The 23,823-nt window shown below is 29.1% G+C and overlaps 1 long non-coding RNA gene across 2 annotated transcripts; it reads left to right on the top strand.

Moving 5' to 3' along the window:
• Positions 1-2,782: 2,782 nt before the first annotated feature.
• LOC128279445 (uncharacterized) lies at positions 2,783-3,927 on the top strand. Of its 2 annotated transcripts, XR_008269631.1 has the most exons (3): positions 2,784-2,996; positions 3,229-3,383; positions 3,574-3,927. It is a non-coding gene; the product is annotated as an uncharacterized LOC128279445 (long non-coding RNA). The 2 variants fall into 2 exon arrangements; XR_008269630.1 differs by lacking the exon at positions 3,574-3,927 and having other exon boundaries at positions 2,783-2,996; positions 3,229-3,328.
• Positions 3,928-23,823: the final 19,896 nt, after the last annotated feature.

Below are 23,823 nucleotides of genomic sequence, written 5' to 3'. Positions count from 1 at the left end.
TTAGAAATTAGATTTTTTATAAAATCATAAAAAATTGTAAAATTTTATAAAAATCATAAAAAAATTTAACGACCGTTAATGTTTTTTCAATTAAAGTCATCACGTGTCTCAACAAGACGTGACATAGGCTGAAAAATAATTAAAAATAAAAATTAATAAAATTATAGAAAAATTATAAAATACTTCTTTTGGTGCGATAATTTTATAAATATTTTCACAAAATTTATATTTCTTTACATTTTGTATAATTTTCTTATGACTTTATAAAATTTTACATTTTTTATATTTCTATATATTTTATAATTTTTATGATTTTTATAAAATTTTACAATTTTTATATTTCTTTTACGATTTTATATTTTTTCTAATTTTTAATATTTGAGTTTTTATAAAAATTTAATAATATTTATAGCTTTTATTGATTTTAATTTTTATATTTTTTTCTAATTTTTAATAAAAGTAAGGGCTTAATTGCTTTTTTGAAAAAATTGAGGATCTTTTAATGCATTTTGAAAGTTTAAGTATTCAATTAAGTGCAAAAAAAGGGTTTAATTGTTTTTTTGAAAAGATTTGAAGGCTTTTTTATGCATTTTGAAAGTTCAAGTATTCAAATGAATGCAAAAAAGGACTTAATTACTTTTTTGAAAAAGTTTGAAGACCTTTTGCATCATTAAGCCTTCAAAACAAATTATATAAATAATTTTAATTAACTTAATAAAAATATTTTATATTTGATTTGAATATTATTTTCCACATATTTTATTCATTGGTTAATTATAAATAATAATTTTAACTACTTAAATGATTTATTTATAGCAAAGAACAATTATTTTTACATGAGTTTTCTAATTACATTTTTAAATTTATACTAATTATTCTTTATTATCTTAATTATAATTAGGACTTAAACTATACTCTTTTTCAAATTAATATATTTTTCCTTTTATAAAAAATAATACTTAAACTATATTCTATTACCCAAATCACTCCAAAAAAAAATTAACGCCATTAAAAAAATTCACTCAATAATAACACAGACATCATTTTTATCTACCAATTTTCGGGTGTCTGTAGAATGAATCTAGATCTACAATTTGTACTTTTGACTAGACTTTGATGGGTTTTTGTTTTTATCTGCACTACCAGCGAATTTAGCTCCTTTCCTCTCCATCTCCAACTGTAGCTTGTGTTAGCTCAAGGATACAAATAGCTCCCCTCGTCTTCGATTTGTCTAACGTAATTCAAAGTTCAAACTTTTATTCCCATTATGAATCTCCAGAGCATAAAAGTCCTGGGCACTGCAGGAGGACCATCACCACCTCTTTCCAAAATCTCAATTTGAAGATTTTGAGTTTCAGTCTGAAGATCTAGGCATTTTCACCCAACGCGAACTTGTCCTTTTTAGATGTACCATTCTTTCGGACTAGGGGGTGGCAGGGCGGCAGCAGTGGGGTTAGAGTTTTTGGCAGGCAAAGAAAAAAATGGATAGACAAGAAAGAAAAACAAAAAAGAAAATAAAGTAAAAAAATTTAAAACAAAAATATGTAACAGTGTATTATTGGCATATAATTTGTGACAAATTAATTTATCAATTTGAGAAAAAGCGTCTACTTTAAATATTAATAAGAGTTTTTTTTTTATGTCTAATTATTTTAGAATATGTGTGAAATAAAAACTTTTCTTCTATTATTATATAAGTAACTAAACGTAACATTGTTTATCACTTAAAAAATGTCGGCAGATGAGATGGGTAAGGTTTTTGGATAGAAAGATTTTGAGAACTGAGACCGAAGGAAGGGAAGGAAGCAAAGACTCTGACGACGCTCAGTGCTTGTGAGACTGATGGTTTCTGTGGAAGATAAAACAGATCGATGGGAAGGTGACCGGCCTCTCACATCTTCATCATCCGATGCATTACGAAAGGGGTTTTTATGAAGGGGCTAAAGATGTGTTTAGAGATTTAGTTTCTGTTTAGTTTTTTTTAGGACGTTTTAGTTGTCTTTGTTGTTGTTGTTATTTTTTTTTTAATTTATGAGAATAAATGTTTAAGAAGCTGTTTTCTACTTTTAGGAACCCCAAAACACCACCCAGACCAAGCGCTGGTCGAGTGACAGTTGAAATGTGCGTAAGATTTTTCATTCAATAAATGCATCGAGTATTTTTTTAAAAAAAAGTTGAAGTGAAAAATATTTACTTTTAAACTTTTATAAGTTTAAATAAATTTTGTCATTTCATTAAAAATGGATTTAGAATTTGTTACTATATTTGTTACTAAACGCAAAATTTCTACTCTAAGTGCTATTAAAATTTGCAATTTAACTTTGTCTGAATTTTGCTACCCACTTAAGAGTTTTTAATTAAACTTTATACTCAACATCGAATTTTGGATGATTTTAAGCTACAACTTAAAAAAAGTTATTTCAAACATTTTACTTAAATAATTAATTTTAAAAATATTTAAAACTTAAGAAACAATTTTCTTTTTGAAAGAAATATTTGAAAAGTTTAAATTTTTCAAAAGTTAAGTTGAATTTTATTTATAAAATAAAACATTTATTGTTAATTCTTAATTTTTTCATTATAAAATATGATATTTAAAAATAATAATTATTTAATACAATCGATAATGTAACTTTAATTCTATAAGTAGGATTGAAATATTATCATATATTCTTAAATTAAATTTAAAATAAATAAATAACAATTAAAAATTTCACCATCTATATTTTAAAATGAATTTGAGAGGACAAGTCACTTAATCCGCATTTACTTTTTCATCTACTTTTGTGCTTAAGGATCCGTTTATTTGTCAGGTTGCTTGAAAATAAATTCCATTGGTAAAACATTTTCTAAAACACGGTAAATGAGATGGGCTTTTAGGGAAAATGTCTTACCGATTTTATTTCTGTAAGACATTTTCCTTCTTCCTCCACTCTCACCAATTTGGTTCCTCCTCCTTCCGTTCTTCATCTGTCCCTTCTAGAATCTCAATCAAGGTAAGTTTTTTATGCTTTTTATTTTCTATATTTCATCTGTCTGTTGAAGAATCTTATTCTTCTTCCTTTTTTATGCTTTATTTAAAATCTGTTTGTTTCTGGGTTTTGCATCATTAGCTTCTTCTTTTTTTTTTTTTTTGAAATTTTGGAATTCATTTAACTGTTGCAAATAATTTCGTAATTATTTTTCTTGCTTATTTTTCGAATCTTGTTTTTGTTGATCTGTTTCGAGGGGGGAGAGAGGCGGGGCATTCTTTGTGGAAGCTTTGTCGCTGAACTTGAGAATTAATTGATATGAATAACGACTTTCAAGAACCTAGGTCAAAAGAAGATGATGGCTATTCCAAGATTTCTACAGTTTTAAATCCTATTTCTTCTGAAAATTTTGTTAGTAAAATATCTCCACAGAATTCACTGCAAAGCAAGGCTAGTGAAGGCAGCATTTTGAATATTCATATTGAATATGCTTCTTTTATAAATTATATGACCAGAATTTCTTTCCATTCATCTATATTTTCAGCATTTTGATTTACTGAGGAACTGACACAGCATAGCATGTTATGTGGCTTAATTGCAGACTGCTCAATCTACCTCTCGAAGCTGATTGTTGCTAATGAGAATATATTGGAGAAGAAGCATGATTTTTACTCTACCAAACAGAATGAGGATTTTGCTGCTTTGGAGCAGGTAGTCACATTTTCTATTCTTGGGGTGCCACTATGTCCAGGTTTCTAATAATTATAGTGTTTTATGGTTCATCCCTTGGGCAAGTTATACTGCTTGTAATAACAATTTCCTTACCAAACACAATTAAACATTTTTTGAAGTGTACTTTTTGATGTCTTAGAAATATGCCATTATAAGTATCCATGGTTATATTTAACTCATCTGATGCAATTTGACATTCCATAATATATGCAATTTATTACTAGTCTATGTTGTTCTATCCATAAGAACCATGATATAATAGATGAGTATATTTGTATCCTTAGATTTGTATCTTGTGTTTACCATCTTGTCTTTTGGTGTGCATGAGTTGGATCCAGGCTTTGTTTGGTTTGGATATAAGAGGCAAAGATAAGGAGACTCTTGAGCATTTTAGTGATAATGCATTGTTCTGTATTTCAAGCCTAATGTCATGTTGGTTTTTTAAGATAAGCTAATACTAATGGTTGGTCAAAGAACTCGAATAAGTTGTTGAAACGAAAACATTGTTGTATGTTTTGAAGTTCCTAATACGCTCACACAGATAATTTGATGTAGAAAACTATAATTTTAAGTATATACATGTTAAGTATAATTTGGCTTCAAAATTTTTCTGAAGGTTGAAGATATTGATACTTTAATGTGGTGTAATATTAGTTATGCACTTGGACAGTATTGTTGTTATCATGTGATGTACTACTAATTATGCATTTGGATAATATTATTAATTTCTAGTATTAATTGTGGTTTGGAAGCTAATTTATAATTATTCAACCATTTTTCTTATTTTTATAACACAATTAGAAATAATTTATTTGACTTTGGTTGTTTTCAATTTATGACGGTTAATATTCTAGCTTAATAATTGAGTATTATTATATATTTAATTTGATTTATTTATTTATTTATAAATAAATTATTGCAATATATGTAAAAACAATTTAAGATATAAATTTATTATTATATATATAATAAACTCAATTAAACAATGAAACGGACCCTAAATTCTCAAGTATATATTTGTTTAATTTAAAACAACTTTTATAAAATATTTTTGAAATCGCCAAATAATGTAAAATATTTTATATAGATTCATCCAAACACCGTAAAAGTAAATCATTTTTCAGAAATTATTTTTCAAAAATATTCTACTGGCAATCAAACGGATCTTAATTGTTAAAAGTATTTTTCCTCTTGAGATTAAAACACCAATTTGATTTTAAAAATAAAAATAAAATAATTTTAATGAATATCTATACTATATAAAAATGTCTAGTGAGTGAATGTCACAGATTAGCTCAACATTAACTCAATTATGAAATTATTAAAATATTCTTAGTCTAAAGAGTAAATAATATTATTATAAGAGTATTTTTATCTTTTATCTCTTTATATATCTTCAAATAAAACAACCAAAAATATTATTTAATAATTGAACACTAGGCTAATAAATTTCTATAAAAATTTCTCATTATTCCGTCAATGATCATTTGTTAAAATATTTTCGTTCACTCGCGAAAAAATCTACTAAAATTGAAAATCTTTGTTAATTCATATTTATCACATTTTTAACTAAAAATGTTGTCCATCTTTTAACCTAAGAAAACATATTCCAAATCAACTTCTGATAGAGTGAAATCAACGTAGCAGAATATAATAAAATAAAAGCAAAAGTTAAAAATTTATATTAAATAATAAAAAGTTTTAAATAATATTAGATAATAAATAAAGAACTCTTTACGGTTTGTCTTGACCCAAATTTCAAGGTCTATTCAAAAGTGAGAGGATTTGAACAAAAATAGAAATTTAAAAAATAGGTTTAGACAAAAACTAAGGCCCATTTTTTAAATGGATCCCACATTAGGTAATGTTTTTTGGTCCAAGCCCATCCCAATTTTGCAAAAAAAAAAAACAATTGCTTTTATTTTTTATTTACTGCTATTTTTTCCTATCATTTTGTAATTATATTATTACTATTTTATTATTATTATTTAAATATTATATAATTCTTATTTTTATTATTAATTGTGCTACTATTTTAAAGGTATTTGTTTGTTAAGTTGCACTTTTTAAATATATATTTTAATTTCTTTTTCCTATTTGTTGGGAAATATTCATCTTAATGTTTTTGGTATATTTGATGCATTATATTTTTAAAGTTTATTTTATATGAAAAATAATATAAAATTTTTAATATGATTGGGCCAGGCACAACTTTTAGCATTTTTATTCAGGTTGGATTTAGACAAAATTTTATGCCCATTTTTCAGGCCGGGTTGAGCCAAAGCCTAAAAAACGGTTCGAAATTTTTACTATATTATACATATTTTTTATTCAATATCTAAAATTACCTATAATCTCTCCTCAATCTTTAAATACGAGGATAAAACGTACTTCAACACATTTGAACCTACATTCTCTTAACACTGACAATAATATCGATATGAATCAAATTAAGAGTCAATTAAGATATTCTGAAAGCAAATTATTTAATTATTTTGTTAAAAATATTTTCATGGAATGCAGGAACATGTAATATACTACCTATTGAATTGTTGGTACAAATCAAATTTAATAATATATAATTGTATGATGTGTAAAAAATTATAGTTTGTTCGTAACATCGATAGCTGACCGAATTCTAGTTTTCATCTTAATAAATTAGTAGCTTTGTTGATATTATACGTGGAAAAATGATGGTACAACTAAAACACACATGATTGATTTATTTAATATAAACTTTTGTAAGAAGTGTTAATTATATGTATATATTGTTACCTTATTAATCCCATATATCTAATAAAAGCAATCTCAAATTGCATGACCTGTTTGGTATGGATGTCACATAACTAACGCTAATAAAATTGATTTCAAAGGTAATTAAGGACTTTTAACATATAGCTTTGAAAGGTTAATCTACATAGTCAGCTATAACATAAAATTTTGTGTATTTATGTATTTTTTAATTTCAATAATTTAACTTTTTTATTCATTTAATTTTAATAATTGAGGTGTAATTGATAATATTGTTAAATTGAAAATATAGGCGGTGAATTTAAAAACAAATTTAGGGCCAAAATTAAATTATAAATTTTAAGATGTTAAATATAGATTTTATCATATATTAATTTATTGTTTTATCATTTTTGAAAGAATGGAATTGAATGTTTTTCTTTTCTTTTTATTTTATTTTATTTTGCATAATTTTCCCTATATTAATTTATAATTTAATCATTCAAAGAGGAACTAAAATTTGCAATTTTTAATTTTGGGAGGCCAAGCCCCTATCCGCCCTTCGTATTCACCATTGAATATATGTCCAACCAATTACAATGTAGCATTCCAAAACAATCCAAAGTGAACAAAGAACTAGACAAAAGTTGGATTAAAAACCATTAAAAGGATATAAATTATTAAAATAGGTTAACTAGTACCATAAGTTTATCCCGATCAATTGAATAAATTATTAAAATTAAAAAAAAAGAAAAATAAAATCACTTCAACTAATTTGTGGATCAAGCGATCCAACACCTTATTCCAAACTAGTATCTTAATATAATTGATATCATGATATAACTAACAACTCCGATTCTAAAACCCTCAATTTAAGGTTGTGGAATTAACTTTAACAACAAACTTTTATTAATTACCACTTTTACTATTTTAATTTTAAATTTTTAAAATTAATATTCAATCTATCTTTTTATATTTATTACTTTTCAATCATAAATATTTTTTCATTATATAAACTCGTGGTTTGAAATAATTTTTATATTTATTTTTTGGTAGAAGAAAATATTAGACTAAAACAAAACTAGTCTAATTTTCTTCGATTACATTAGACATAGACATTCCGTGATAAACATCAATTTCCAATAGATATCACACATAGATCGAAGGTTCATTAAGGATGATCAATTGGTTCAAGCTTCCTAAGATTTCCTTAGCCAAGTAGTTAGTGACTCTATTGCTATCTTTTGATAAAAGTCTAAGCTTCTTGCCAATCTTTAGCAATCCAAGTGTAGAGCAGTCTGACTTCCGCTATATTGTTTACACAAGAAAAACCAAAATGTAAAATTTCCAGTAAGAGAGCATTGTCGGTTTCCACTTCCACCTGTCGAAATCCCCGCTCATAAGCTAGTTTCAACCCTTCAAGCATCACCTTAGCCTCTACCTGAAAGATATCAACCAAGCCTGTCACCATGCCAAATCCCACAAGCCATCCCCTTTGGGGTCCTCTTATAACTCCTCCAATAGCCACTCTTGATTGAGACATCGACATTAATCTTGGTCCAACCAGTATTAGGGAAATGCCAACACTTCCTTCAACTAGTAGAAACATCCCAACTAGGTGTCCCAATTTTGATGTTCAATGACCTCATCCATGCTTTTGCTAAGGAAAAAAGCTCATGGCTATTACCACTAACGTTGTTAAAAATAAAATCATTCTGATTCTTCTAAATAAACCAGCAAACAATAGAGAAAAAGGTGTTCCATTCACCGCTTTGGATTGATAATTTCCATGCATTCCTAGTGTTCCACAATATCCACTCTACAAGAGGAAGGTTAAAGAAAACCCCTTAACTGAAGTTTGGAATAACAACTTTCCAAACTGCTTGGGCAAATTCGCAATCCCGAACTGTATGCAAAGCATATTCAACAGTTAAACCACAACGATCGCAAAAAGGATAGTAAGACATACCTCCCTTAGTGCGTTCCTCATTAGTCAAGATTCTCCCGCGAGCCAGCAACTAAAGAAACATACGAACTCTTTGTGGTTCCAAAAGTTCCAAGTGTACTTATCACTAACTAAACTTCTGTTTTCTAATGGAGCAAATGCCCTCTTGTAAGTTTCCGACAAAGGAAATTACCTACTGGCGTCCATCTCCACGCAAGATAATCCAATCTAGTTTTGAACATTGTGTACGTGTTAAGAAAATCCCGACATGCTGATGCAACTTTCTGGCCTATTCAAATATATATAATTTTTTTACATTTTTTATAAGTTATTATAATTTTTCATAATTTCTATATATTTTATATTTTATATTTTTTTATGATTTTTATAATTTTTTTATAATTTTCAATATTTTTATATTTGTAGTAATTTTAATTGAAAATATGAATTTTTTTTACAAGTAACCAAATTGACAAAAATATAAAATTTAAGGGTTAAAAAAGTTATTATGGTCTTTTTATTACTATCATATCAACTATGCTAATAGTAAACTTGTAACAGCCCAATTTCGGTGAGGTCGAAACAGTGGTTTCGAGACCACAAATCCGAGTTAAAAATAAAAATCATTTTATTTTATTTTATGATTGGTATCATGATAGGAAGGTTACAGGAAAATTTTGATACGAAAATTTTATCGATTGTGTGGTTAATTAGGTAAAGGACTAAATTGCATAAAATGCAAAAGTTAGATTCTAGTAGCTATAGGTATCAAATAGCTATGAAATTCAAAACTTAAGGTCCTTAAATGGTAATTAGATCATTGAAGAGTAGTTAGTAGATATTTTAATGACTCATCCATGGAAAAATTAGAAAAAGAAAGGGACTAAATTGGAAATCACTAAAATTAAAATATGAAAATTAAATAAAAAGAAATATTCAAATGATTTCATATCATCTTCCCCAAAATTTCTATGGAAACCCTAGAAAAGAGGAAGAAAACTTACCAAGCTTGAAAAGATATGAAATCAAGTCTCGTTTTTAATGATTTTTATATTTTTAAAATCGAAATAGTCTAATCTTTCTATTTAGGGGATTAATTTGAAAAGTTATCAAGGTATGAAATTTGGCTCATGGATGAATATGCTGAAAATTAGAAATTTATGGCAAAAAATGAAAAGTTATTCATAGATAAACAACTTTTACAAAGTAATTTTTGATGAAAACTAGATTTAGGGACTAAAATGAAAAATGGTAAAACCCATGGAAAATTCTGAAATTTGTGAAAAATGTGTGCTGTAAATGTTGTTTATAAATTTCAGCTAGGCTTGGAAAGAGGGTTAAATTTCGTGAATTTCATTATCCAAGCCTAGGGACGAAATCAGAATTTTTGAAAAGGATAAAAGCAAAATGGTAATTTTGCCTAGGATGCAATAGAATGCAAATGTATATGATATGTGATAGATTAATAGTTAAATTTATCCATATAGATCTGGAAAGACTAACTACGAAACTAGATTGTAAATGCCCAAATTTGACCGAGCCCAATAAGCCCAAATCAGAAAAAAGCAAAAACAAACAAAAAACTAAATTAAAATGTCCAATTAAAATTACAGCCCAAATTAACAAATCCCTAACCCAAGAATACATAGCCCAATGGCCCAAAACCTAGACCTAGGATCGGCCAAATAAAAGCCTAGGGTTTCTCTTGCCCCGCTTCCCCCACGTTCAGCCTCCAAGCGCCGTACGAGCACTAGCGCCTCCGTACGATGCCAGCAAACTCCGTACCTGCAAACAAATGCAAAAACAACAGCAAAACAGAGAAAAAAAAGGGGCAAATTTTTGTATTTTTCTTTTTTTATTTATTTATTTTGCTTTCGGATACAAAAGCCAAAGAAAAAAAGAATGTAATGAACACAGACACATACACAACAAAAAAATCAATACAAAAAAGCTTGAAAAGAAAAAAGCTTCCACAAGGTGATTTAATCTCGTTTTTCTTTCGATTTAGTTTCTATTTTTCTTTGATTTATCTACTGCATAAAAAACGAATAAAGAGAAAGGAGAGAGGTTTACCTTCGTGGATGCACCGTCGGGGTCCTCGTCTCCTCCGTCGAAATCGGAGTTTGAAAAGGGATTGTCGGGTGAAAATAAGCCTTAAATATCTACTTCGATGGAGATCAGGAGGGCCTTCGCATCATTCTCCGGTTATGATGGTGAAATGGTGTTTGAACGGTGAAGGAAAATAGAGCCTTTAGGGCTGCTGAATTATGCAGAAACCCTAGCAAATAGGGATTTAATTTGCTGCTTGCAAAAATGGCAGCCTGCCATTCCTTTTTATTTTTTTATTTTTTTTATAATAAAACGAAACGGCGTTGTTTTAAGGGGAAGGGTCCGCGCGTCAACCCGTTCCAGGACCCGAACCCATGCCTTTGTGCTTCAAAGGGGTTATTTGAGATATAAGTCCCTCCCTTTCGCGCTACTACATGATTGGGCCCAATTCGAATTCATTTTATTCTTAATTTTTTCTAGAAATTCGTGTGTTGTCTCAAATTAGTCCGCGCTTAAGCGTTTCGTTTTGGAATTGGGACCATTTGCATTTTTAATCCTCAGCTATTTGAGCGCATTGCGCTTTGGTCCTTTCAATGGTTTATTCTATTTGTTAATTATCTCTTTTAATTTGCTTTTATTTCAATTAAGTTTTTTCTCATTTTAATTTGTATAGTTCATTATTTTTAATTTGTTTAGCATTCATCTTTTATTTTTAAATATACATTTTAAATTACTTTGATAATTTACTTTTTTTTATTATTTTTAAATTATAAAACTATTATTTAAAATTACCTTGTGTATCATATTGTTTTTAAAATTTTGTATAATATTTAATTTAAATTAATCTTATATTAATACATATATGATTTATGACAAAATTAGTTTTATTTTATACACATTATTAGTTCCATGTTATTTTACATATATAATTTCTTTTAAATCTATTTATTTGTATTTCCTTTCAAATTTATTACGTATATAGTTTATTCTTTAAAAATATGTTTTATTATTTCTTTATTATTTAAGATTATTTCATGTATATATTGTTTTAATATATATTGATTTGTTATTCTGTCATGTATATTTTTGATTTTTATTTTTATTATATCTTCATTATATATTGTTTACATTGATTTTATTATTGTATGTATATCATCACCTTTAAATAGATATGTTTTGTTTTTAAAATATTTTTGTATGTTATTTGCTCCAAATTTCTTCTTTTACAATATTTATTTTAATCTTCATTTACATATTCTTAGTTTTATTTTATATATATGTAAATCATTTCAAACCCTAACATGTATAGTTCATTTTTAAAATTCTTATTATTAGTGGTTTTTGAATTGTTGCACATTATATTGACTCCTATTATCCGTATTGTTTTGTATATTATGTATTGTTTTTTAGTTTTCATTTCATTTCATACATAAATGCTGCATATTGTTTACTCTTCATTTGTATTATCATTTTGATTGTTATTCATCTATATTTGAAAATTTGTTGTATTTCCTTCTAATATGTTTCTTTGGTGAATTATATTTTGGTTTCTTATTAATGTCTTAAATAAGATATGAACTCATTGCCATGATGTGTTGATTAATTCATTTTTTATGTTTATACTATTATTCTTTGCCGAATATAGTACTTTATTTGTGCGTATTGTCCCATGTTTATAATTTCACTTTTTTGTTTACAAATGCTACTTTGTAATTTGTGACTTTTTGTTTTAAATCATTTATTCCATTTTATTTCAACTCAAATTAATGTGTTTTAAGCTAGTTTTATAATTGTTCATTTGAAGATCTCCCAAAACAAAGGCAACGTTTAATGTTTGGAAATTCAGGGAACCGTGCCCTACCGTGCTGGGTTTCGATTTTCCTTTTGTCCAAAATAATCAAATATTCCTTTGAAATTTCATCCGTATTTTCTAAATTCTAAAACAAGGTAATGTTCAATGTTTGGAAATTCGAGCAATCGTGCCCTACCGTGTTGGGTTTCGACTTTTCGTTGGACTAAATAATTGGGCTTCCTTTTGTAATTTTCAATGTATGAGATTTTGGAATTCAATAATTGATCGTGGTTTCGAAAGAATAAAGGATCGTGTCCTAACGTGCTGGATGTGATGCTGTATTCCTTTGAAACAAGAGAATTTTGATGACCAACTCGAGCCATTCGAATGTTTTAAAAGGGATTGTATTTCAAAATATTTTTAAATCTTAGACATAAGGACAGTACTTAATCAATTTGGTACCAATTTAGGGCGTAGTGAGGGTGCTAATCCTTCCTCATATATAACCGACTCCCGAACCCGTTTTCTCAAATTTACGTAGACCAAAATTGATTTTAATGGGGTAAAATATTTTATTAGGTGATCCAATCACACCTAAACAAAAGGATTGATGGCGATTCCACAATTTGTTTCAAAAAAGGTCGATCCCCGTTTTTGTTTTCAAAACTCAAAAAATGGTTTCGACATAGATCGAGGAAAGCAAAAGGTTTCGGATTAGTTGAAATTCAAAAAATGAACCATTTTCAAGGTAAGTTCATGTAACTTAAAAATGTATGTTAATATGCTTGAATTGAATTGTATGATTGTGTTGTTATCTGTGAGATGATATATATACATAATGAAATAGTTTTAAGTTGTGTAATATGGACAAATTATCGTGTTCCGGTCGAATGTTGAATTTTGATGGGTTGAAAATAATAGTGCATATGTTGCAAATAGAATTTAGCCCGGACAGGTAATTCTAATGTAAGCCCTCTTGAGTTTGGTTATAAATTAGATTTAGCCCGGACGGGTAATCCATATTAAGCTCTTTAGAGCATATGCTATGAATAGGATTTAGCTTGGACTGGTAATCCTACGATAAAATGCACGACTCAACGGTGTGCCTTTTCATTATGTATCCAATGGGTACTTTTGCACATGTGTATTTTACCCGAACATCCCTTGAGATCTCAATAGTTCGACGGAAAAGACTCTCAAAGAGTGGAAAGGTGAAATTAATGGAAGCTTGTAATGTGATGAGCTTATCTATGTTTACTTGGTATTCATATGATATTATGTGACTAATTTGTTTGAATAAGTGTATGTGTTTAAGTAACTTACCCAAAGTTGATGGAATATGTATTTATGTGTGCTTGTGTTAATAAATAAGACCGGTAAGTTTATTTCCCGTTATACGGGCTTACTAGGTATAAAATGCTTATTCCGTTTATTCTTCCCTGTTTTATAGTGCTCAAAGTTCATGAATGTTGGAAGTGGGTCGGAGCAGTCATTACACTATCCACTATCTTGGTTCATTTTTCATGAATTTTGTATTTTTTGTGATTGTTCTATTGATATCTAGCTAGAATTGAGGTTATTTTGTGAAATTGTCAAAGTTTATAAAGTTTTTGATAGATGTTCTTAAAGTTTTATTGATGTTTACTCTTGAGCTTAAAGCTTGATGATTGTTTTGGTATAGATTGTAAAGTGATTTTGTTTAGTTTTTTATGTTTAGGAATTTAATTGAAAATAAGTTAAAATAAACATGATTTTCTTGGGAAATTTCAGCATTTAAGGACTGCTTTTGGGTGTTAATAACTTTGGCACATGGGTATAAGGATTATTTGTGAAAATAATTTTGTTTTAGTATTAGGGACCAAATTTATTAAAGTGTAAAAGTTTAGGCAATTGTGAAAAAAAATTGTAAATAGGAAGACATTTATATTAAATTGAATATTTTATGAAGTGAAGCTAATAAATTGAAATAAACTACTTTATAAATCAAGAACTAGTAAATAATCATGGAAAAGGAAAAGTTGCTGAATAGTCCTTGAATTTTACTATTTCTATAGTTTAGCCCTAGTAATTTCATACGGTTGAACTTGGTACAATTTGTAAGATTATGTTGATTTCTAAATTGTGGTATATCTAATATATATACATGTATATTTCATTTGTTACAAATTGGAACAATGTGAGAAAGTGGATTGAATTGAAAAGTGTTATACGATTACTTGTATCGAGCCCGAATGAACATATGATAGGATACAATTGGGATGCCAATAGGTTATATTGCCTGCTGTACAGGATTGATTTGTGATGAGACGATGATTCCTGACTTGTTACTATCCACTGAATATACCAGAGTCTAGCATTTGTTGCAAACTATTGTGTTATATTTAAAGTGATTTTGGCGTGTTACTAGGGGCGTATGTAAAGCCTATGGGCTAGGCACTTGGTGCCCAGGCGTGTTCTCGATTGGTTTGGCTCGTTTGAGCTTTTTGGCGTGTTTTGGGTGGATAACCACATATTTGTATCTGTGATATTGTTCATCGGGCCTATTTTTATTTAACTTGTTATTGAATTATATAAATGTTTGCATGATTTTTCGATATTATATCATGACTTGATGTTGAATGATCTTGTATGATTGAATAGATTATGTAACTCATGTATATACTCAAAACTTACCCGTTGAATGGTTGTGGTTGACATGATTAACGTTTATTAACATTGTTATTATATGATTTGCTAGGTTTATATGGTAAGTTTTATTGTTTCAACCTATGAACTTACTAAGCTCTATTGAAGCTTACTCGTGTTGTTTTTTTGTGTCCTTGTAGATATCATTTTATGGAATCGGAAGAATGGATCAAATCAAAAATCACACTATGCAGCTATCGTTCGATAGATTTTGAAAATATTTTCTTTTAGGATATGTGGCATGTAATATGAGTATCTCGTATATATTATAAGTATTTACTTCAAGTGGTATGTTTATGCTAGTGTGATAGTTGTATGTTTAATGATATTATTGTGGTTTTTTATAGCTTGATGTGAAAATCCAAATGTGGTAATGAACTTGTCTTGTAATAGGAGTTATCTTGTTTATGAATGTGTTTTTAAGATATGGAAATGCTTGTTATTGATTTGGCTATTTGGTTGATACTTCATGAATGTGGTTAAAACATGGTAGAAATTATTGTGAAAGGTATCAATTAAATGGTATGTTTGGCATGTGTAATAGGTAGGAACTTGTAGCCTTTAAATGTGAATTGCTTGGTTTATGAAATGTGGTGCCAATAAGGGCATATTGGTCAGGTGCTTAAGTTGAATGTTTTAGTGTGTTTTAAGCTTGTTTAGATGTGTTTTTAAAGGCATGTTAATGGTTGATTTTTGGTTTGGCTTGGTACATAAGGAATTGGTATTGTTTTGCATTGTTTTGGAAGTTATTTTAGGTGCACATGGCCTGGGGCATAGGCTATCATACAATTGTGTGCCACACGCGGTTACATCACACGGCCATGTGAACTATTTAATTTTGGTGCAAGTTTTTCCTACACGATATCAGGTTGTTACACAGCCTAGAGACACGGCTGTGTGACCTTATTTTCAATCACACACGGTTTACGACTCGGCCGTGTGGCCTTATTTCAGATTGTACACGGTTTAGCACACGGCCTAGTGACACAACTGTGTGACCCTATCTTCGAGCTGTACATGGTTTGCCACACAGTCTGGCCATATGGCCATGTGACCTATTTGCAAAATTTTCCATGTTTTTCTATTTTGTTTCAAATTAGTTCCTGATTGTTTCTAAACTATTTTTAAGGTCTTGTAAGCTCTATATAAGTCCTATATTTGTATATATACCATGTATAATGTTTGGATTTAACATTGATTATTTAAATTAATAGTTGAATGGTTTTATGATGTCGATTGATTCAATGTGTGTCGTAATACTCGTAACCCTAATTCGGTGATAAAGACGGGTTAGCGGTGTTACACGAACCCTAATTATTTATGACATGTGAACCTTACGTTATTACATGCAAATCATATGTATCTAATTAAGCAAGCCTATATGTTATAATATGCAAGCTATGTAATGCGAACCCAAAGTACTATGCAAGCCTATAAATATTACGAACCCTAAGGAATATGCGAGCCTTGTGATAATAGTATACGAACCCATAACATGCGAACCCTAAACTGCGAGCCCTTACTTGTGAGCCCTACACGTGAACCTGTATATGTGCTAGATAACTAGGCAATTCACATGAAAATCCTGTACATATGACACTTTTTTCTTTACTCGCACAATTTATATGTGTATATGTGAAATTGATATGAATAGATGCAAGAAAACATGCCATTAAATGCCAGTATGAAAATATTGAATATAGCATCAATTAATGATAAAAGAAAACATTACATGCTAAGTATATGTGCATAATTGCATTAAAAAGGTAAGGAGAATGAAGGAGTTCCGTAGGAGACAGTGGCAAATTAAGTCCACACTGAAAGTATTACATGAAGTAGGCGACAATGTCATCAAAATTGGATAAACAGGGATGATAGTTTAAAAAAGCCATCAAAGAACCAGGCAACTGAGATGGTAAGTTATTGTAGCAAAACTCATCATCATAGATGAAAAGTGAACAACCATCACCACTGGAAATCAGATTCGAGATAGTAAGTTATTGTGATGTGTTTTGGAGTGCCAAGTTGTAACATCTCGAAATAGGGCCTAAATGGAATAGTGGTTGTAAAACCACGAATTCGAGGTCAAAAAAATTTATTCCGATTAAGTTTTAAGGTTTATTCATTGATTGAATAATTGTGTGAAAATTTTGTGAAGAAATTTTATGGATAAGTGCCTAATTTGATAATTAGGACTAAATTGTAAAATTAGCAAAATGTGTGTTCTAGATAAAAAATGGGATTTAATTGAAATGGGTTCTTAAATTGGAGGTCCTTATTTAGTAATTATACCATTATATTTAAGTTTGGACAAAAATGGGTAAGAATAGGACAAATTTAAAAGAAAAGCCTTTAAGAGCATTTTGGTCATTTAGTAATTAAAAGAATTAAAAATGGAAAATAAAGCCAAAATTGGTCCATCTTCTTCATGGAGGCCGAATATAGCATGGGGGAAACCATGGTTAGGGTTTCCAAGCTTTCCAAGCTCAATAGTAAGTCCGTTCTAGCCTCGTTTTTAATGTTCTTTACATTTTTGGAATCCCGGTAACTTGATTTAGCTTATTCTAGCAATAATTCATGCTAGGATTCATATTTGGAAAAATACCCATAGGTTAAATGTGTTTATTTTGATGTTTTATGGTAGAATATGAATCTTGAAATTATGTTAAACAACTTTTACTAAGCGATTTTAAGTGAAAACGAGTAAAACGACATAATCGGTAAAAATACCTAATGTTCATAAGTACATGATAGAGTGGGAATTTATGTTGCCATAGAAGGGAAAAATGTTCAGCGTGTCATAAAACATAACAAAAATGGATAAATTTTAATTTCCGAGCCTAGTGGCAAAATTGTAATTCTGCAAAGGTTTAGGGGCAAAATTGTAATTTTTCAAAAGTTTGAGTTAGGGAATGTTTTGAATAGTACATTAATTAAATAAGTGAAATATGTTGTTTTAGATCCCAGAAAGTGAGATTTGGACCTAGAACGGAGAAAAACCTAAAATCAGGAAAGTTGGTAAAATGGTGGTTTTGGTATCAAGGTAAGTCTATATGTTCAATAAGCATTTAATTATGCATATTTGAATGATAAATTGATATTTTGGACATAAATACTTTAGTATGGAGTTTCAGATATAACGATTAATGTTCGATAATAATTCGATATTGGAAAGAGAACTTGTATAATTTATATGTAAGACCATATTTTGTATTATGGCTTTGTATGATAACAATAAAGTATTGACTAGCATAGTTTGATGAGAATAAGTTCAGTTGATGATATGATGAGATTGCGAATGAAAGTATGTAAGTTGGGTAGCATTTTATTATTATGCAATTATTGTTATTAGTATTGTTATTATTGAGTTATGCGACTAACCTTGAGAATTTGAGCAAGTATGTTTCAGCTATGACTTGATAAGGCATTGATATCTCAAAGTCCATGGTTGTACCATGGCAATTAAGGAAGAATTGACGGAAAATTCCATGTTCATAACATGGCATTTAAGGAGGAATTGATGGTTAAGGATACCATGTAAGACCATGTCAAGACATGGCATTAGTAAGACAAGGATACCATATAAGACCATGTTTGGAACATGGCATTTGGTAAGATAAAGATATCATGTAAGACCATGCCAAGGCATGGCATTGATAAGTTCTATAAGACAAGGATACCATGTAAGACCATGTTCGGAACATGGCATTTGGTAAGATAAGGATATCATGTAAGACCATGCCAAGGCATGGCATTGATAAGTTCTATAAGGAAAGGAAATCATGTAAGACCATGTTAAGACATTGCATTGATGAGTTACTATAAGGCAAAGGTCCCATGTAAGACCATGCCAAGGCATGACATTGGTGAGTTCATAAGGCAAGGATACCACGTAAGACCATGTCAAGACATGGCAATGGTAAGTTCAAAAAGAAAAAGGTTCCCGAGTAATCCGAAGAGTAGGTCAAAGAAATGACAAGGTGAGAACATGAAAAAAGAGTACATGTATGCATTTAAGGCTTATTTTATATTGAGATTGTAAGTAATTGAGATTATCAAGTATTAAGTAAGTGATGAGTTTTCAGTTATGCTTGTGACACTTCATGACATGATTGGCAATATGCCTATATTATGAAAGAGTACTCATGTGTTAAGTGAGATGTTGCAGGCATGTATGCAAGCTATTAAGTAAGGTGCCTTTTGTATTCTGAGCCTTTGGTAAGGTTACCGATGAGTAAGATGGGAAAGTAAGAACTAAACATTATTTAAGCAAATTATGACAGCATAGTAGTAAGCTAAATTGATTGCTAATGCTTATTATTTTACATGTGAACTTACTAAGCTTTATAAGGTTACTTCTTTTACTTTCCCATGTTTTAGAGTACTTAAAAGCAAGCTTCGGTTGGAGGTCGTCAGAGATCACTTCACACTATTGACTATTAAGTTACCAAATGGGTATCTTCGTTTACAAACGTTCTAGTTTATGGCATCTATAGGGACTTAGCCATTTTGTGTGTGTGTCCTTATGATATGGCTAAAGAATGGTATGTAAATATTTGATAATGATTAGCTATTGAAATGGCTAATGAAAAACATGTTTCGGTGTTATGTATGCCTAAATGGTAGTTAATACAAAGAAATCATGAAAAAGTGAAATTAGCATTAAAACAATATTGAACAGCAGCAGTGACGTGATATTGAAAAATCACCAAGAATAGTAGAAATAGAATTAGGTGATGAATGAGATATAGAATTAAAGCTTATTGAATATATTTTCATATGAAAGAAACAGAGTAAGCAAAAGAAGTGTATATTAAGAGATATTTGAATTTTAGTGAGACAGGGTCAGAGCGATTTCTGAATCCCCTATTTTGACTTTATAAATTCACTAAAAATTGTACAAAAATAATTAGAGTTATAGTTTATATTTCTAGATTCCTTAATGAATCTAATTTCAAGAGAAACAAACAACATGCTTATTTGAATTTTGTACAGGGACAAAATTGATTTGTAGTGAGGAGAGGTTAGAGTAGTCGAACAGTGCAATAGGGGAAACTTTAACTAATAAACTGTACTAATTGGCTAGACCAAAAATTCTGGAAAAAAAATAGTAAGAAGATATATGAGTCTAGTTTCAGGGAGAATTCACGAATTTAAATTTTGAGTTTTGTGACTCGAGTTATGATTTATTTAGTGACAATGACGTAGGTAGGCAGTTTTATAAGGAATAATGAAATAAATTGTTTTGATTTGTCTAAGTATTTGGAAAATTTTTAATGTTCCCGGTTTGGTCCTGAACCGTTTCAATTGCATGTTTTAGGGTCTCGAGGGCCCTTTTTAGGGACATATTGAATGGATGTAAATAAATTAATTTTAAAAGAAAATTTTATGCCCCAAATTAGTAAGTTAAGTCAGGTAACGCCTCGTGCTTGATTCCGGCGACGGTCTCGGGTAAGGGGTTTTACACAAGAAATGCTAGAGGGCGGGTAGGATGGACGGATGGGATTTTTAATCCATAAATTGCATTGCCATCATATATAAATTGATTGTATATCTATTATGTGTACCATGAAAAATGCTTAGTTTTATTATTATGCTTTAAATTATATGCTTTACGTTTTTTACAATTATATATGATGATTTATAATTTAGATTGACACTAAGCCATTGTAAGCTCACTCCTCATTTCTTTACCTCTCAGATAACACATAAAACTAGGACCCAGAATGACATCGGAGGACCCTCGGATTAGCAAAGTTGCTGTCATTATTTACTTTAAAGTTTATTTAAGATTTCCTCCATACAGTTTTTTCGGGTTATAATTATTATTCCATATTTTTATTTTAGGTTAAAAGAAGGTTTAGCTTAGTTATTTTTAGAGCATGATATTTAATTAATACTTTGATATATTGCATGCTATTTCGATTTAGAAAACTATCAATTTTAATAAATGATTTTCGCTATTTTATTTTTAATATATAAAGATTTAGATCAACTTTCTTCACAAATCTAAAGAGAGGCTTACAGAATCACTTCGGTGATTGAATATAATGCCTTCAACTTAGCCAAAACTCCTAGGTCGGGTCGGGGGTGTTACACTAAAAGCTCATATAACTTTTTAGGGATGTTCTTGATTGTCTTGTACGTCTGGACATTGGTATAAAAGATTATGTAACAATAATCAGCAAAAAGAATATGGTTAATAAGGGCTGCCTCATTGTTGATTTTAATACTCTTAACAAGATTATTTGACTCTGCCTTAGAGAACAACAAAGAGATGATATTTTGACATAGAACAAAAAGATAAGGTGACAACGAATCTCTTCGTTTTAGAACTCTACAATGGTTGAATTGCTTAGAGTGAAAGAGACGGAGCACACCATTCACCAAGATTTGATAAGAGATGGTGGATATACATTTGATGATAAGATTGACCTATTTTCGTTGAAGCCGATAAGTTTCAAACTAACTCCAACGAAAACTCAATAGATTCTATCAAATACTTTGCTCATGTCAATTTTGAGGACTACTAGGGAACCTTACCTTTAGCTTTCCTTTTAATAATATAAAGAATGGTAAATACAATTCAAGTCTAAGTTTGGAAATTGGGTTTGAAATTGGATCTCTCAAAGGGCAACTTTAACAGAGTCGACAATGATGATATCATCTTTGCAAATGATACATTCAATGTGTTCCATACAAATCCTTTTGATGATAGAGGATCCTCCACCTAAGAATTGTGCAAATCAATGTTGTTTAAACTGGACTGGACCAGAAATCAATTTGGATTTGGTTCTGAAAGTGAATTTGAACCAATTAGATCGGGAATTGGTACGAACTAACTAAAAAATCAATTGAATTGACAATTGAACCAACTAAAAATTGGTTGACCCATGATTTAGAATTTTTTAAAATTTTTAATAATTTTTCAAATTGAACCAGTTGAATAGATCGGACCAATAAATCAATAACCTGACTAATTTAACTAGGGGTGAGCATTCGGTTGAGTTGAGTTGAGTTGAATCGAGTCAAAAAATTCTGAGTTAGTTGAGTTGACGAATCCTATTTTAGCAACTGAGCTCAATTTGAATTTTTTTAATCGAATCAAATCGAGAAAAAAAATTTCGAGTTGAGTTAACGGTTCCTATTTTTTATACTCAATATTCTGTTTACATGGATCGATTACTTAACTAGTAGACAAAGTACAAGATTATTTAGCTATATAAACATTATAATGGTTTTGCCTTTTTTGATTTTAACTTTAGAAAATATAAATATTTATCAAAACAATGTAGTATTACATTTTTTATTTGGATTTTCGGATAACTCGAATTGTGTAATTCATATTCGAGTTAAACAGAAAATTTTAAATTTTTATTCGAGTTAATTCGAATAACTTGATAAACTCGAACTATTTAATTCAAAATTTTAAATTTTTTATCGAATTTTTCTCAACCCTAAATTCGACCACCAATCCAATTTAAGAATACTGAAATCCCAATATTTTGTTTCAAAATCTCCTTTGTTATGGTCACCCCTAACTTATAGATTTCTGTAAACAATGCATTTGTTTTTAGAAATTGATAATATTTGAGCTTTTATTCTAATACTACTCTACACCGGACTCACTTAAGGTATGTTACAAGAGTATAATTATATGTTAAAAGAAGAATTAACTTATTTTTAGTCATCATATGTAATTTTCTTGAATGTGTTTATGGTGTTTACACACTTCAATTCTTAAAGAAAATGAAAAATTACACTCAAACCTCTGACTTTACAATCTTAAAGATTTTGTTGGAATATAAGATGTTATGGTTATGATATTAGTATTACAAACATATAAATATATACGTTTGCATTTATTTTTTTTACTAAACTATTTACTTTTTTTTTAAGCGAATTGTTTTATAAAATTTTATTATCGAATCAAGGCAATAATTATTGTCATTTTGTAACTTAAATTAACTTGATTTAGCATGATTTTAATAGAGAGAATTTTAAGATAAATGTAAATAATTTATTTTTAAAATTAAAAATAAACCAAATCACAAAAATTATATTTTTATTGGACATATAATGAAATCTTGGTAGAGTACGAATTAATATCCATATTTTTAATTAATTATAAATTAGTATTAATATTTTATGATTTAATATATTTTTAATAAGGTAAACTACAAATATAGTCACTTTTGTTTGTCTCATATTACATTTTAATCACTTATGTTTGAAATTTTATGTTTTAGTCACTTACGTTATTGTTTTATTACGATGTGGTCACTCTACTGTTAAACTCTGTTACTTCCCTAACAACAACAGTCCTTCGTGGCAGTCCAAATGGGTTTTAAATGCCAACTTGGATATTCAGATGCTGGAATAAAAATAAGTTTTAAATTAAATAAATTTAATTTGGACTATCACGTAGGACATCCAAGTTGGCATTTAAAACTCATTTGGACTGCCATTGAAAGACCACCGTTAGGGAAGTAACGAAGTTTAACAGTAGAATGACTACTTCGTAATAAAACGATAACGTAAGTGACTAAAACGTAACATTTCAAACATAAATGACTAAAATTTAAAATGAGGTAAACAAAAATAATTATTTTTATAATTTACTCTTTTTAATAAAACAAATCACTATTATACACGTATCACAATATGATAATTTTTATTATTGGAACATAAGATGTATACCCATAATCAATAGGACAACGTTGGGTTGAATTCCATATTTTATTGTATCTTTGGGTCATGAATAATGGACAAAAAAAGACTTATGTGTGGTGTTGCAATTTGAGTTGAATAAAAAAATATTTTGTAGAAAGAAAGTAATGATATAAATTATAGCAAGGGCAATGTCGACATTAAATACAAAATGGAGGCTAAAATTGAAGTGAGAGTTATGATGATAT

This window comes from Gossypium arboreum, chromosome 8 (genome assembly GCF_025698485.1).
Source record: "Gossypium arboreum isolate Shixiya-1 chromosome 8, ASM2569848v2, whole genome shotgun sequence".
Classification (NCBI taxonomy): domain Eukaryota; kingdom Viridiplantae; phylum Streptophyta; class Magnoliopsida; order Malvales; family Malvaceae; genus Gossypium; species Gossypium arboreum.
Note: the sequence above shows the minus strand (reverse complement) of the source record. Positions and strands in the feature narration are given on the sequence as shown.